Source organism: Empidonax traillii, unplaced genomic scaffold, assembly GCF_003031625.1.
Source record: "Empidonax traillii isolate 1590-97213 ecotype Southwest subspecies unplaced genomic scaffold, ASM303162v1 scaffold371:size713392, whole genome shotgun sequence".
Classification (NCBI taxonomy): Eukaryota; Metazoa; Chordata; class Aves; order Passeriformes; family Tyrannidae; genus Empidonax; species Empidonax traillii.
The window spans coordinates 536,063-552,946 of record NW_020955564.1 but is presented as its reverse complement, the minus strand read 5'-3'; the positions used below and the strand labels follow the sequence as shown (position 1 = coordinate 552,946).

The following is a 16,884-nucleotide window of genomic DNA, read 5'->3' as shown; positions in this document are numbered from 1 at the left end:
AGGCAGTCCAGTATCTCAGCACTGCTCTCTAAACATCATCTTTCACTCTAAAACAGTGTTAAGGGCCAAATTCTCTGTGTGGCTTCAACCCAGACTCTAACATTACTGTTTTAAGTTCTGCACAGGATTGAGTAGCCATGTAAATACACTGGTCTTGAGTAGTGAACAGTTTAATTCACACACAACCCTGCAAGGAATGGCAATCGACCAGCACAGAGTGAATGACCATAAATAAGCCAGAACATTTCATTTGTTTCTTTTTTTATAAATGTCAGGAGGGTTATTGGTGAATTTTATTAGAAAGGCAGCTGGAAGAAGAAATGCATCAGGTGAAATTAAAAAGAGCAGAATGAGGCTTCATAATGCCTCATAATTCATAGTAAAGTTTAGAACAAGCAGAGAAGCAACATGTTGTAAGTCTCAGTCACTTGTGGGAAAAATCAAGAGCCAAGGAAAGCACAAAAGTGTGCTCTTCCTGCCCTCTAGGAGCAGCAACGTCCTAAAACTGTCACTTCCTGGAGATTTTTGTGCTCAGCTACCAGAGCAGCTGTAGCATGTACAACTTTCTGCTACAAGCAGATGCAGCACACTGTGACTAATAATCTATTGCACAGTGACTTTGGAGAGGTGGGATTTATTGTATTATTCTCCAAATGGATACAGCCTTCCTAATTCAAGTCATGGATGTAAAGGAAGTAGTGTTAGGGCATGGGCGTGAATGATGGAATCCAGAAATCCACCCTTCTTGTTTGTTGGCATGACTCTAGCACATTTTCAGACAGCTAGTGTTCTGTCAGTCTTGTTTCAGGCACTGGCATGCACCAAGAACCCTTCCAGTAGGTGAATTGTTATTTCAGTGGGGAGAGGAAAAGTGAGAGACTTTAAATGGTATGGGTATGGCTACCCTGTGCTATGTTGCTTTGGAGCTGGAAACAGGCTCTTGCCCTACTCAGTTTATTAGCTTGGGTTTATTCTTACATGTTTAAACAAGCACAGAGGTTCTAGTGCTCTCTAGAAGTGTTCTAAGTTTTCAGATCTCTGGAAATGGGGAATTTGCATTATGTTTGGAATTCATCATTTCACTGAGCACCCATTTGGATAAAGCAGCAAGGTCCACACCTTGATTTGCTAGAGCTGAGAAGCACCACAGGGTGTCTGCAATTCCTTCCACCTCTCTACAAGCATGTAGTTTTTCCAGCAGCAGCCTACATATAGTGATCTGATAACATCAATGTGCTCTTAATAGCAGTGATATATTTAATGACTTATTAAGTATTCCCAGCATAAGAGAACATGTTCAAGAAAATAATAAGTCTTTTCTTTGAATTAATTATTACAATAAAGCTGAAGATTTTGTTAACTCAGAGCAAATTACTTAAACAAACTCTATCATGCAGACTAAAATTTTAATTGAATAGGTAATTCAAGGCAAAGAAAAACAGCAGGGCTTACCTTTAGGGAGCCATGGTGCTACCATTTCTGAAACCTTCAGTCAAACTCACTTCTAACATATTCTATACTCTGCTTTTGACTTTTCCAAAGGTTCTTATAAGATTGAAGAATTTCTGATTTTAATATATGAGGCACAAATGCACATAACAGTTATTTCTCTTAAAATACTCTACCACTCACGGTAAACTTGTCTTGGCACCAAACACACCTCCGCGTTTGCTCAGCTTTAATACCACTTTGCATCATCCCTTGAGCATCACTTTACATGGGTTTGCAGCCCACATTTCTTAGCAGCTACCTATTTAGCCCCCATTTATTAGCAGCAGCAACTGAAATCATCTGGCTTAGACTCCTTTTTAGCAGCAACAGTCTTCTTTGTCAAGCTAGTGGATTGGGAAGTATTCCTCCCCATATGGAAGCCATACAGCATCCACATACACGGGAGGTTTTCACTGATTTTACTGGGATTTGAAGAATGGTGTTGATCCTTATTTGTAAGGCAGTAAATAAGGTATTTCAAATCTTGCAGGAAAATATTTCCACAGAGCCATTCTGTGATCCAGTTCTCCCTGAGATATGCTTGAATTCATCCATGGGAATTACTCACACCTTGTGGAGCACAGCACCCAAGCCAAGGAAAAGTTTTTTGCCACTTTTTTCATATACAGCAGCTATGGGAGTTTGAAAGAGGCAGAGGCATTGCTGAAGATCTCTGTTAGCTGCTTGATGCTTCATAACTCAGTATCCCACCCCTTAGGACTCAAAGTGTTGTCCCTATACCTGCTGGAAAATAGCAGCATTTATCATTCCAAGACATGACAGTAGCAGCAATGGTAGATGGGCATACAGTATCCAGCATGTCTATAGGTCTTTGAGAAAAGAAAGTATAATAAGAAATCTTCTGAGGTTGCTTAGTTAATACAGTTTAGGTAGTGATGAGTGAAAACAAATCAAACAGAGAGGAAATTAAGTTCATGTGACAGATATTTGTCACGCTACTTAATACAGTGCTAGATGCTTCCGTGATAAAGACAGATTGATTTTTAACTCACATATCCAAACAAGTGTTGTGCATTCATGCTGTTTGGGGCATATTGAACTGCCAACCTTTCTCAGCCTTCCAGGCTAACCTTGAGACAGCCCTGAGATAAAAATAGGTAGGCAGAAAATAATTCAAACTGCTTGTTCTTGAGCACACAGAGAAAGCCTTTGATTCACTTTTTTAGTATCATTAGAACCTGAGACCACAATCAGGAGTGGACACTTTCTGTATTCAGACAAAAAATGGAGGGTAAGCAGTACAGTAACCAGAAATCTCTAACCTATTCCACATCTGAGATATTTTTTTATTTCCCCCTTAGGAAAAATACCCCATCACAAACAAAAAAGTTATTCATTTGTCTGCAGGTTGGCTAAAAATCATGTCAATTAAAGTAACAACAGCTTTAATGTTCAATCAGTTGTAACCAGATTCCAAAGTTAACAGATTGTCTTAAAAAAAACAAAAGAAGCTCTCACCTTTCTAGGTCTTCTCATCTGAATCTAACTACAGAGAAGTTAAGGCTATGAACCAGCAGTATCAGCTACAAAAAATGTCTTTACAGGACATTTTAGGAGAAAAATCCAAAACTTTAGCTCTGTCTCTTGGCCCTCTACTCTGAGACACAAACCCTCTGGTGGTCCAGCTACTCAAGCTGTCTCGCAGGGGAGAGCAAGAAGAAACCTTGTCAGCTGTTATTGATTATTAATTTATTATCAAATTTTATTGTAGCCTTCCTGTTCTGTGACAGATAAACTGTGTCAAGAAATTTATAGGTCTTTTGAACTTCCAGGCTAAAATGACAGTGGCTGTTAAATAGTGAGCTGTTATAAAAGAAGCTGAGGCCCCATAAAAGGAGTAAAATGGGATGAAAGGTGTCTCCAGAGATCTTCATCTCATCTCCCACAGCCTTACTGTCCACTGATTTCTGATTAATAGCTCATTAGAGGGTGGGGTAAATTTCTAAGAGAAAAGAAAAATGTGTGTTAAAATGGCATGACTTGCCAAAAACAGCAAATATAATCTCCTTCTTCTAAGGACAGTAAACAAACATTTAGTGATGAATCGGTATGGTCATTAAGCATTGACCTTAACTACCTTTATACTGACAATCCACAGTTATGTGAGGTGAAATCTGAGAAATCTTGAGCTTTCCATTAACAGTTATCAATCTTCCAAGAAATTTTCTAGGCCAAATTAAATAAATCATTTTTTTTCCTTTGCATATGCATGTCCAGGAGAAAAAATATTAAAGTTGTTGGTACCTTTCATGTAATTTAGATATTTAAATTATTATTATTTAAGGATATTCAGTACATTATTTTCTGTCAGCTGCAAAGGAGATATTTGCAGAATTATTTTGGAGGAAAATTAATGTAATTAATTTAATTTTTTATTTAATTTATTTAATTATTCGTTTTATTTAATTATTCATTTTATTTAATGTTTAATTAATTTTAAATTAATTTTTTTTATGGGAGAAAGATAAGGGGGTTTGTTGAGTTGATTTTTTTTTGTTTGTTTGGGGTTCTTTTATGTTAAAATAAAAAGCTGAATATTTGTAATATTTCTCTTTTTTCATGTGTGTTTAAAAAAAAAAAAAAAAAAAGAGATGGAACAACTCTTTTTTACTTAGTTTAAATTCATCAATACTTTCAGCTCAGCTGCACCCTCATTTTTGAAAAATCAACCACTTTTTCCAAAACTTCATCTTATAATCAAATATATCAGCTCAAAAGTACAGTTCACTCCTTAAAGCAAGTGGATGTGCAACTCCATTTACAGAATTATAGCCTAAGAAAAAGAGGAAGACTGAGAATCCCACTCTAAATCAGGCACCTGAAGCATTCATAAAACTTACCTATTATGTGAATTCCCAAAGGAGTGATGGTCAAAGCCATGCATACTCAAGGAGAAGTATATGTGAGATGTGGAGGATGACAGCATGCACTGGCCTATTTCTGAGGCCTGTTTTAACCTTCTTTGCAACCAAACATTTCCACGAAGTGTGGAAGTGTCCATGAGGACCATTTTGCTCACCCAAACAGAGGTCTTTGGATTCCCAGGTCCTCTCAAAGACACAGTAGTCCTCTTTACCCCATTTCTTCTCCTCTCCCACTCATCAGACACAACTGACAATGTCTTTCTCTCGCTCATGTGAGAGCATAAACCAGTTTCATTTCTAAGTTTCAACAAACATCTTCACACAAACGAACAAAATGATGAGTTTATAAGTGTTCTGAAGCAATTTCTCTTCTGTTTGTTCCTTTATGCTTGTGCATATTTTAAACATCTAGAACTTTCCCAAATACCATAATGAACCACCTCTTTTTGTTCCTTCTGAACCTTTGTGTGGCTTCATTGGATGGCCTGTTCTTGCACAGGCCAAGAGAGCAGAGGTAGATGAAATTCTACCCTACATGGCTTCCCTAAGCTTGGACAACAGATTAGCATCAGTTCTAAAGAAAAGGTACTCTCTTTCTGAAAAGTACTTTCTGAAAAGTACTTTTCAGTTTCTGCAGAAAGGTCTTAGTTTAACTGACCTTTTTTTTTTTTTTAAGGTAGAGGAATTCTATTTCTTATTTCCCATTCAGAAACGTTCACCCACCCAAAGATGGTGGATCTTTAAATCAATTAAAGGTCATCAAGCTGTCTTGCTTGTAGATGTTACTGCAGGGGAACAAATTGTTCACATCATTTTTGCTGGAATTGTAGGCTTAAATTCAGCAACTTGTTAAAGCAGTAACTGCAGCAATACTCAGAGCGAGTCTTTCTTTGTATTGTCTTTTATGTTTTTTCCTCCAGTCACTCCAGACTAGGATCTGTCCTAGTCAGCACCAACACAAGGCCCATCAGTGCTCTTGCTTCTCATCCTGTATTTTATGCAGTGAGGGCTAGCAAAGACACAGCCTTCCCACAGCAGTTTCTATCCAAACATCTGATATTTTAGCCCTGCTCTTCACATCTCTGTGTGTTCATGTTTAAACAAAACCACTCTTCATCTTTCTTGATGGTGTCCTAGTTCTGTGTTGCTCACATCATTGTGCCATATGTGCAGTATGGATGTGTTATTCCTAGTGTAGCAGTTAAACCCCATATGCTCCAGCCTGTGGGAAAGAAAATATTATACATACAGGCAACAGGCTATCTCTCATGTAAGTGTTTGTTCTATGCATTAAAATGGACTTTCCAGTAAGATTCAATATTCATCATTCTTGAGTTATTCAAGCAAATTCTTCAACCATGCTTGAAACTCATTAATTTCCTCCCTAAAAGTCAGGAGCAGTATGTACCACTGTGATATGATGTCCACATAAACAGCAAGCAGTACACAAGAGGAAGTGAGGAGCACGTAAAACTCCAGCCCCGGGAGCTGCTGGCTCACAGCACTGGCTATGAGTTTTACTTTGCTATATAGATATAGGGTTCTTTAATACCTCAAGATGGCATCAAGAGAATAAGCCACAGACTTGTTCCCAAGGAATTGCTTTATTAATTTAGAGGAGTAAATAAGGGAACTTGGCCAAAGTTCAAAAGGACACCACACAAGTTAGACAAAAATGTTCCCCTACAATACTGATTCAACATATACTATTAACCCATAGCACTTAAGGCAAAATACAACCAATTCCATAATGCTTAAATCAAGATTCAATCCAACAACACATAAATCAAGGTTCAATCCCTCCAGATCCAAACTACCCCAAGCATCAAGAAAGGAGTAAAGAGAAACAGAATGATCAAGAAGAGAGAAGGAGAAAGAGGGAGAGAGAGCTATCACTGAAGCCTTGTAAAAGACCAGCTCTCACACATCCACAAGGCAGGGCTGTGACTTGTGGCAAACACATGCCCTTGGTTTTATCTGCTCGGGTCCCCTTGAAAAACTCGCTCAGGTGGAATCTCTGACCCAGCAAACACTCTGGGGTTCCAGGCCAGGGTGAAGGGAAGTGTTCTCACTGTCCCTGCCAATTTGAGCTGGGTCAGGGGCTGCAGGACATGTGGTGTGTTATAGTTTTCCCAGGCTGTCTGTGACTGACAGCTACGCTGAGGCTTCCCCATGTGGGTTCCAGTGGCTGTAATAAAGGATATGATACCACCCTACCCCTGTGAGGTTGGACCCACAAGTTAGTTCTGACCCAGTAATAACTTATCTAGTGTCTTAACAGAGCACTCAAGAGAAAACGAGGAGAACATGGTCTCTACAATCAGTGTATGTCACCTTCTGTTTTAGTGTTACCTATGCATGACAACCTTCTGAAGGGTATTCTGCTGTTGTATATTGTGGTCTTTAGCACAGCCAAGTAGTAAATTATGTAAGTTAATTCTGCAGTAAAGTTTAAGGCTAATTCTTTATTATTCCAGAATCAAGCACTATGTAATGCAGAGATAACTTAGCACCCTTCCTATATAAAGAATATGAGTAATGAGACAACATTATGTTAAGAAACTGGTTGACATAAACAGTAAATGGACTGTGCTCTGTTCAAGTCAGTTCATGATGAATTACCTTTTTAAGAAGTTATCTTTTTAAGTAAAAGTTTAAGACTTCATTGTCATCCAGGGTGAGATCTCAACTGCAGAGAGATTTTACAATGAAGTTATGATTTCAGTGTGTCTAGAATAACTAGTATTTCCTGTATGCTTTGGGAGTACCCAGCTGACTACAAATTATTTAAATAATATGAAAAAGAACATTTGAGGATTTAAACTGTGATGTCCATGTTCCCAGTAGAACCATATGGTGTATGCTTGCAAGGCTCTTCTTGATTTACAGATTTTAGAAAGTACCCTAATATATTATTATTAAAAGTACTACAGTGAGGTGGTGTGTTTTTAAGTGCCTACTAGCTACCCAAAGATACCAGTGTCTGTTGTGATCTTCGGAACAACCAAGTGTCTCTCTTCTCCCTTGATGTGGTCCTCTTCACTTTTTTCCAAGCGTTCCTCAAATATCTAAAAACAGTTAAAGTCATCAAAACCATTCAAAGAAAGCCAAAAAGAGAGACAGTTGCCTCAAGTTTGTGTCTTGTAAACACTAGTATAACACAATCTTAATGTAAACCATCACTCTTTTAGCACATCACTTTTGATCGTTAAAATTCAAGGATGAAGGAATAATAAAATCCATACCAAGCCCAATGCTATTTAACAGCCAGCAAAAAGGAACATATATTCAAGCTCCAAGCTGGTCAAATTCACAGGACATTTCTAGCTGTCAGCCTTCCAGCTAGAAAACAGGCCCTGACATATTTTAATTTACATTTCTGAAATACAGTTTAATTTCTCTGAGCCACTTGAAAAGTCTGATATACAGCAATAAGAGGAGAACCCAGCACAAGACGTGATGTATGAATGTCTGGGTAAATTCATCCATCATCACCAGGAAGGGGAGGAAAGGGAAGGGAATAAGACATCAGTACTGTCCTGAGGAGAGCATCACTGAAGGGACAGAATCAGGAGCACTTGCACAGAAGGACAGGAGAAAGACCTCTGCCACTTATTCAGCTTCTTACAGTTCAAAAGGCCTGTGCGGCTCTCACAGCTTCTCTTCAGGCACATCAGACAATATTTGTTCCAAGCATTCTATGGGAAGGAAAGGCAGAATGACTACTGAAAATAGCTCAATAACAAGTAAGGCAAGGGTGTTGGTCTCCTCCCCCTCCATGACACCCAGAGTTTTCACCAGAGAATACAGCAAGAGAAAGGCTGAAATTCAAAATGTAGTTTCATTTGGCCTAATCTGATGAATTGGTGCATAGTTGTTGGGCTGGGGAGGTGGTTGTGTTTTACTTTTCTGATCACTGAAAACAGAGTGCAGATATATTTGTCAAGTTTTGGTTTTACTATCAGTGATCCAAAAAAATCAATTAGTGATGCAGCACATTCTGGAGTTCTTTGGTACTTATCAAGCTGTAGAACTAGCGAATCACCACAGCAAAAACACTACGCTGTCAAAGCAGATCCACTCAGGCTGGTCAGCTCTGAGATCACAGTCCTGCACTTAATGAAGGGCCTGATCTCTGTGGAGGATGAGGCCAGATGGAGACCACATGAGCCTGCCTTGGCAAGGACTCTGGCCCAGATTCTGAAATCTGCATGCATATTAGATAATTCTCCAGTGCCAAAGAAGGGATTTAAACCTTCTGTTTGAAATATTCATATCTATTTCTTACCTCTACCAAACTCCTCAGTTCCCAAATTCACCTCTTTTTTAATCTGGTCCCTCAGGTAGACTTCCTTACGCTAAGAGGAACAGTGAGGGAATGAGCAAAACACACATGTGTGCACGCAGCCTTCGAAAGGCACATTAACAGCAGACAGCATTTCAAGCTCTATGATAATATAGTGCATTAAAATGCACTCCTAATACATTATTTGTTGTGTGACTGAGTAGAAACGGCATATGCAAATTGATTCTAAGCATGCTATGTAATTCCCATGTATATGAGCTGTGCAAATGGGAATTCAAGTTTGTTATGAGCACTGACTGAGACGCGATCTCTGGTTGTTTCATTTTTTTCTAACTCTGAGTCATCAGTCTCACTGCGTGATAATGAATTTGAATACCAGTCTGTATAATACCTTCTCATTCTCAATCATATACCCTCCTGTCATCATATCATTTCTAGGGAAATGCAGCTGGAATTACATCCCTCAGTGATGAGGTGAGAGATTGCTTTTTCTGGAGGAGGAGGAAATATTTGTCACCTTAATAACTTTAAAATTGATACTTTCAAGAACTGTCTGCATTACAGTGTCATGGAGCTTGGGAGCATTGTATCCTTTGCCTGGTGAGTTTTTGTCTTCATGGCAACTGAGAATATGCCCACTGGGCTCAGAGAGGGCAACACGACATGAGTGAGTGAAGTGACACTGAGTGGTATGCAGCCATGAAAAGCAAATGCAAGCTGAATCATCCATTTGCAGGACCATGTTGTTCATTGATGCAATTTTCAGTGTGCTCTTAAAAATTTATGGTGGCTTAGAGGGGTCTCTTTCCCACTATTCTCATTATTCTATTTTTTCCCCTCACACATTCTTTCAAGTGCCGGTTATGAAGTTATGACCCTAGAGACAATGTCTAGCCTGGAGTTGCCTATGGGGGATATGTGGCTTATTTGTGACTAGGAAAAGAATATTGAAAGTGGGATGACAGATCTATAGACATACTGCCTCTTCCATGAATTAATCCTGAGTCTTCTGTAAAGAGAAAAAGATTCTCGAGTAACAAATCCAGGATATATTTCCAAGTGGTTGAAGTCTTAGGTTTGAGAAGCCATGGAAGGATAATAAAAACTATATGGACTGAGGCAGATGACTGAGTGGCAGCTCTCTTTCTGCCTATATGCATCAGAAGAAATTTTCCTTGAGAGCAGCTTAACCCATGATTAATCCCACACAGCCTAACCAGGCCACCAGCACAGTTTACAGCATTTCTGAAAGGATGTGGTGCTTACACAAGGAGAAAAGCTGACTGCCTCAAAGGGAGAAGCCTTTAGCAGGAGAGCATGCTGTGCAGTCAGGGCACAGCTTCCCGTTGCCAGGCAAAGCTTCCCACCACCAGTCACAGGCACAAACCACTCCCGCCTCCTAACCACCAGTGCACCCCTTCACCTCTTGAAGCTGCCTGCACACAGCAGAGAAGACAATTTCCTCCATCTGCCTTTGACACACAACAGTGCACGCAGATATCTGTATAAACACAGAGCAGCCTCGACTGACGGATGGGGAAACTCCATGCAGGGTATCCTGATGTCGTCTCTGGAACTCAGGAACCTCAGTTCAGGAGCTGACAGGCTTATCCATGGTCTCTTACAACCTCACCCAATTTCATACAGCAACCTTAGCAGTTAGGCAGCAAATGATCCAGGCTTCAGCCTCCTTCAGCCAGAGGTCGAGCTGCTTTTATCAGCTCCTCAGATCATCACTGAACCAGTTACAGATGCTCCACTCCTCCTGAAGGAGCTAAGCTACATGACAATAAAGTTTAGTGACTGCAACACTTATCCAGGTTATAGGAAATCCTAGCTATGGTACCTATTTATGAATTATTTGTGTACTATACCATAGATGGACAATTTAGGCACAAAACCAACACCCAGCCTCTTCTTTTCACTGTCCAAATCATCAGCACGGGTGATGATGTACCTTCTAACTCTTATTTTTCCATCCTGATGGGTTTTGCATTTTTTCAGTGGAGGCTGGGGCAGGATGTATGATGAGGAAGGGGTAGGATGGACATACAGAGATGGACACAGAATGAATAAGGTCAGGGAAAGACCAGAGTAAAAAGCAAAAGAATGGAAAACAGAAGAGAGACTTCTAAGGAAATACCATTGATAGGGAGTCTGAAACAAGTTTCAGATCACATGCAAATGGACAGAGAACTAATTCTGAAGGGCAGGAAGTGATAATAACAGGAAGGAAAGAATGTGGAGAAATACCACAGGATTGGGGTACAACAATTTAATAAACAGAATCCAGAGAGAAAATATGAGAAGTTAATGAGGACAGCATAGCAGTAGTATACCTTTCATCCAAGAACTTGCTAATTAATATCTTATTCCTCTAGTTTTGCTTTCTAACAAATTGAGACACGCTGGTAAAAGTGTATGTTTCCATCGCCCGCTAGTGCCAGGTCCCCTTTGGAGATGTGCAGCAGCTGGGAGCCGTTGGCCACCCTAGGAAGAGCCCAAGCTTCTTGGAAACCTGAAAGGGATCAAGAGCAGGAAACGGAGAGATCTTTTTGCCCCTCTTATTAAAAATAAACATTGTAAATTGCATCCAAAAGTCTAAAGTAAAAGGTAGTTGAGCTCAAAGAGCCATGCACATGACCACTTAACTAAAAAATGTCAATAGGTAATTGTCCTTCAGTGTTGCTGACCTTACTTGACTTTGTGTTGGATACTATTCATGTTCATTTAACATTACTTGCTTAGACATTGAACAAGACGTATGTAAGAGCTGGAGTCAAATAACAAGAACATGAAAACTTTCCCACTCTGTTTATTCATTTATTTATTTTGGATGTGAAAGTTTATTCTTCCAGGCTTAAAGGTCAAATGAAGAAACAGGAGCATGGAAACTCGGCAGTGGAGAGAAGAGATTTATAGACTGTTTAAAATCCTTTTGATCTTCATTTGTCCACACTTTATTGATTAATTTTCTTATTATTTAGTTTTACTTGTACAAACTTAGTGCTAACTGGCAGAATACTGTGCACTCATGTAAAATGTAGAAATATGTACTTTCAAAACTGATGTTTATGCATTTCAGGTAGAGATGTGGAAAGTTTAAGGAACATCCTCTCTACAGGGGATTTAGTTACAGGTGCTATTAAACTTATTGTTGAGATTTGATTTAGTCTAATTTAGTCAAATCTCTGCTACAACACAGCAATTCTCAACATGTCTTTAAAATTTGTATCACAACCTGTTCCTTAAAGCTGTCTTCTCCCACCCAGATGTCTTACTGTGATTGCTTAACCCATTGCAGAGTTTCTCCACTTCTTCCCTGAACCAGCTTAAATTCTGAAAGTGAAATTCTGAACTGAAAGTCTTTGGCCTCTAAAAGAAGTTGTAGAATACTTCCTGCTCTCTAGAACCAAGAAATTATTCAAAAAAGACCCAGTTTGCAGTTTTGACCTACTACATCAGAGGACTCATCTGAAAACCAAGTAGTGTATGTGGCCACTCTACAGGACCACAGCTGATACCCTCGGGAGGTAGAGACACGACCCCAGAGCAGAGACACTGGTGAAAATGGACCACTTGATTCCTGTATTCAAAACAGGTGTGAAAACACATTAGTTGTTCACACCCCAAAGACCTTTCAAACCTCTGTGGCTGGTCATACACCTTAGTGTTTTGTTAATCATCATTAGTGAAAAGCAAAGCATGGGATTGGCAGCTGAATGAGTAACAGCTGCAGATCATTTGTAGAGCCAAGGGCTCTCAGTTTCAGCTGATATGTTGCAGATTAACTAGATACTATTAATTTCTGATGCATCACAGCTCCCCTGGGATACTAATATTCTTGATAATTCTGAAACCATAAACCAAACTGAAACAAAACCATTGTTAACCACGAACCTTTCTTTCTTCCTTTTAATATCGCAAAACAGAATAGTTAAGGTGGAAAGACACCTATAATAAAAATAACTTAGTGCTCCTTTTGCATAAGAATAGCCATGTTTTTTACAAATATTAGGGAGTCATCCAAGTCTGTTGCGCTATGAAAAACAAGAAAAATATTTTCAGAGATCTGCCTCTGAAACCAAAAGATAGACAGGACTTAACAGTCAGAACAGCTGATGCACTCTGAAAAATGTGCATGGCCCCAGTATGTGTTTCATAAAACTATGTTTTACACTTTATAGAGCTCGAACTGGCCATGCACACTTTATTAAGTATGTGGAAACAGCTGTTCACAATTAAGTTCTTTATTCTTCAAATACCTACTACTGGGCACAGAACTGACTGCCATATGTTAATCCAAGTCACTGATCTATATCTCTGTATAGACATACTCCACAGTATTCTTAAACTGCTTCTCTTTCTAATTATGTTCATTTTCCTGCATAGTAAAAAGATGGAAACTCAGAGCCCAGTTCTCTTCTCATTCACACCAGCATGAATCAAGGCCATGGAGCTGTGCTGATGAAAGCAGATGTAAAATAGAACGATGGTCAGATCCCTAGAGTCCATTTTACTTTTTGCAAGTTGCATATCTAAAAATTAAAACAAACACCTGCCAAGCTGCTACCAGTAAAAGAGGTCAAACTTTCAGAGAACAGCAGAGCTTCTCTTCGTAACAGATATCCTTTCCACAGGAAGGAGGAATTGTGTGTCACCACTGTTACTCATAAACCATGCAAACAGGCAGGAACAGCCTGGTTAGAAAGCTTTCCTTGACTCTGCATACACCTTTTCCCTTGGCATTATTAAAATATGCAGGAATGGAATATTCTGTTACTTCTGCAGAACAAGATACGCAAAGGAAACGGTTTGGCAAGCTTGTTTCCAAGTGTAAAGGGTTTTAGTTCCCAATAGCCTTGCCAACAAAATTAAAGCTTTTCAAAAACACTCAAGTTAGTCTTTCCTTAGGATGCATTGAAATGTTCCTAAGGCCACTAAGGTACTTCCTTTCTTTAGAATTCTTTGTGTCCAAATGACAATTAATTACCAAGGATGAACATGTTCCAACAGATGCTTAAACAAAATTCAGGAAAGTAACTCCCTCATACGTTTGAGGCTGTCTGATAGAGCAAGATATTTGAACAGGTGTTCAGTTTGAGCAAACACTGAATTCTGGATGCAAAATCAGACCGAAACCCTGAATCTACTGTTTAGAGAGGACACATTTCCTAATGCCCACATAGTAAGCAAAAGTTCAGTCCCTTGTCTGTTTGTTAACTGTGTCCAGCCCCAACACAGCAGTGACATAGAGCACCAGAAAATCAGGTTTTTTGGCATGCCTTCCTTTCTGGGACGTGCAATCAGCCCTGCATGAAGCTCCCTTGGAACTTAATCTCACCAGGACAGGATAAGCACAGCAAACACTGCTCAAAGGAAGGCCAGTTCCCAAGCAGTACTGGCTGTGAGACGTGAGTGCTGTAATGGCACATGGCGCGTCACAAAAAGTCCTCAACTGAGATCATTTGCATTTCCCACTTCCCACCCTGAGTGTTCCATTGTAAGAATGGAGGTATTTGAAATAATACTGAGCCTAGTATTTATGTAGAAATCAAGTTTAGGCAAGATGTGCAGTGGCCATATGGTTTCTATAATACATCACAATCACATAGGCTTGAATATGTGATAATAGTTTCATAGGTAATGGTTTAATACCAGCCATATGGTAGCAGTATAGATACAGCTGCTAGGAGAAAGGTCTGGGCACAATCAAAGGGATTGAGTCAGCCAGTGTTTGCCAAACTCACAGGATTTAGCCACAGTAATAACTAGATTTTACCTTGTGTTTTTCATAATAATTTCCCTGATGAAACTATGTTTTATAATGGTCACACTAATACTTCACTTGCTCCAACAGGCTGAAGTCATGTGAAAACTGGTGTTTCTTTGAAAGCTAGGAGGAAATTGAAGATTAACTTCAAGGTTCTTGGAAAAGCAACACAAATCTTCATTAGGGGAGTAATGAGCATTAATGCACTGTAACTAAAATGGTCTGTTACCTCTTCTTGTTATAAACAGGATGATAGATGGGAGACCATTTCCTCTTTCTGATTACCATTGCAGTTCTAATGACTTTGGTGCATAAATACATGATTGAACTGATCACAGAAAAAAACAAGAGCATAAGGCAGTGATTTGGTCTTATAACTATCTTTGTCCCTCTAGAGACAAAGCCATTTAATGTTAATGTTAATGTTAATGACATGGATAGTACACAATGACAAAAATGTTCATGTCTTCCTATGAATTTTGGAGGGAAGGTTTTTGCTGTTTTCTCTCTAACATTACAGGACCTGTTGTGGGTGATGTACCTAAAAGGAATAACCTTCATGTCCATGGATTTCCTCTTCCTTACACTATTTCTCATTTACTACCATCCTTCAAAACAGATTTCTAGTTACATCTTATGAGGATATGAGTTAGTGTACCAGACCTAGTACCATGCTCCATTAGTGTGCAGTGCTTTGAAATGCTTGAGAAAAGGATGATGTTTTGACACAGGACAGGGGTATTCAAACTATTGTTTCCTTATAATAACTTTTTAATCGCAACCGGAAGAAATGTGAGTTATAAATTTGCATAGAATCACATATAAATATTATCAAGCAAAAAATCTACATTGAGACTGCATAAATATTAGTCACTTAAGATTAAAAAGTGTTCCTCACACATTGCAATTATCCCATTGTTAAGTAGTCAAAAAATAAGGAAGTCAGAAATTCTCTTGGGAAACAGTCCAAGTTTTAAGACATTAAATTGTATTGTAAAGACACTAAACAGTACCTCCGCTATCAGGCTGCACCCTGTAATAGACAAGCAAACAATAAATCATAAATAAACTAACAAAATACCATTATTATATAGGATTTTTAATATTTATAGTGCTTCTTTAAATAATTTCAAAGATAGGTTCAATTTTTTAAAATATTTTTATTCTTCAGTACAATTGTAATATCTTAATACCATGTACAGTATATAATCTAGGTTAATCCCTAAAGGTAGAAGACAAAGAGAGAAACATGTTACCTCTTTTGTGGAGTTTTTTCCTGAAATGTTTTTTAAATTATCTTCCAAAATATGTGACCAAAATAACGTACCTAACTATTTCATCAAAGTATTATACTGAAATTGTAGTGTGAACAGCAGGAAAGCCCAAGCATCCTAGCACATATGCAAAAGTACATAACCCAAACACACAACAGTTCAGTGGCCATGAATTTTGGCTCAGTGGCAAAACTGAAGAGAAGGAAAGCACAAATTATGTTGCAATGTACAAATTAGGAAGCTCCAAACTCCTACTTTCTTCTATATCCTATCATCTTTATTAAACGTGAGCCAGTAATGTACCCAGGTAGCCAAGAAGGCCAATGGTATCCTGTCTTGCATCAGAACTAGTGTTCAGCAGGACTAGGGACTTCCCTAATCCTGGGACTAGGCAAGGGATCAGCTCACTGTACTCAGGCACTGGTGAGGTCACACCTCTCATTCTCTGTTCAGTTTTGGGCTCCTCAGTACCAGAAAGATATTGAGGCACTGAAGCATGTCCAGAGAAGGGCAGTGGAGCTGGTGAAGGATCTGGAGCACAAGTCGTGTGAGGAGCAGCTGAGGGAGCTGGGTATGTTTTTAACCTGGAGAAAAGGAGGTATAGGGGGGACCTACAACTACCCAAAAGGAGGCTGTAGCCCAGCAGGGGTTGATCTCTTCTCCCAAGTAACAAGTGACAGGACGAGAGGAAATGGTCTCAAGCTGTACCAGGGGAGGTTTAGGTTGGATATTAGCAAAAAATTCTTCACCAAAATCGTTGTCAAGCATTGGAACAGGCTGCCCGGGGAAGTGGTGGAATCACCATCCTTAAAGACATTTTAAAGACATGTAAGATGTGTCACTTAAGGACATGCTTTAGTGGTGGGCTTGGCAGTGTTAGGTTAACTGTTTGACTTGATGATCTTAGAGGTCTTTTCCAACCTAAATCATTCTAAAATTGTCTTTTTTATGCTTTGCTGATATATAGTAATATTCCAATGAGCTTATAGACTTATCTGGTGGCCCAATCTATGTTCCCCTCCTTTGTAATTCTCAGTCTCATAGCAGAGTTGCCAAGAGTAGAAATGCCAAGGGCAGAAAAAATCCCTTACCCGGGAAGGCATCAGGATTTGCCACATCTCCAGCAATTCCTGTATGCCCAACTGCATTTGGTTA

At 39.2% G+C, this 16,884-nt stretch overlaps 1 long non-coding RNA gene across 1 annotated transcript; it reads left to right on the top strand.

Moving 5' to 3' along the window:
* Window positions 1-6,606: 6,606 nt before the first annotated feature.
* Window positions 6,607-10,714, top strand: LOC114061908. Its single transcript, XR_003572252.1, has 3 exons — window positions 6,607-6,701; window positions 6,854-6,978; window positions 10,687-10,714. It is a non-coding gene; the product is annotated as an uncharacterized LOC114061908 (long non-coding RNA).
* Window positions 10,715-16,884: the final 6,170 nt, after the last annotated feature.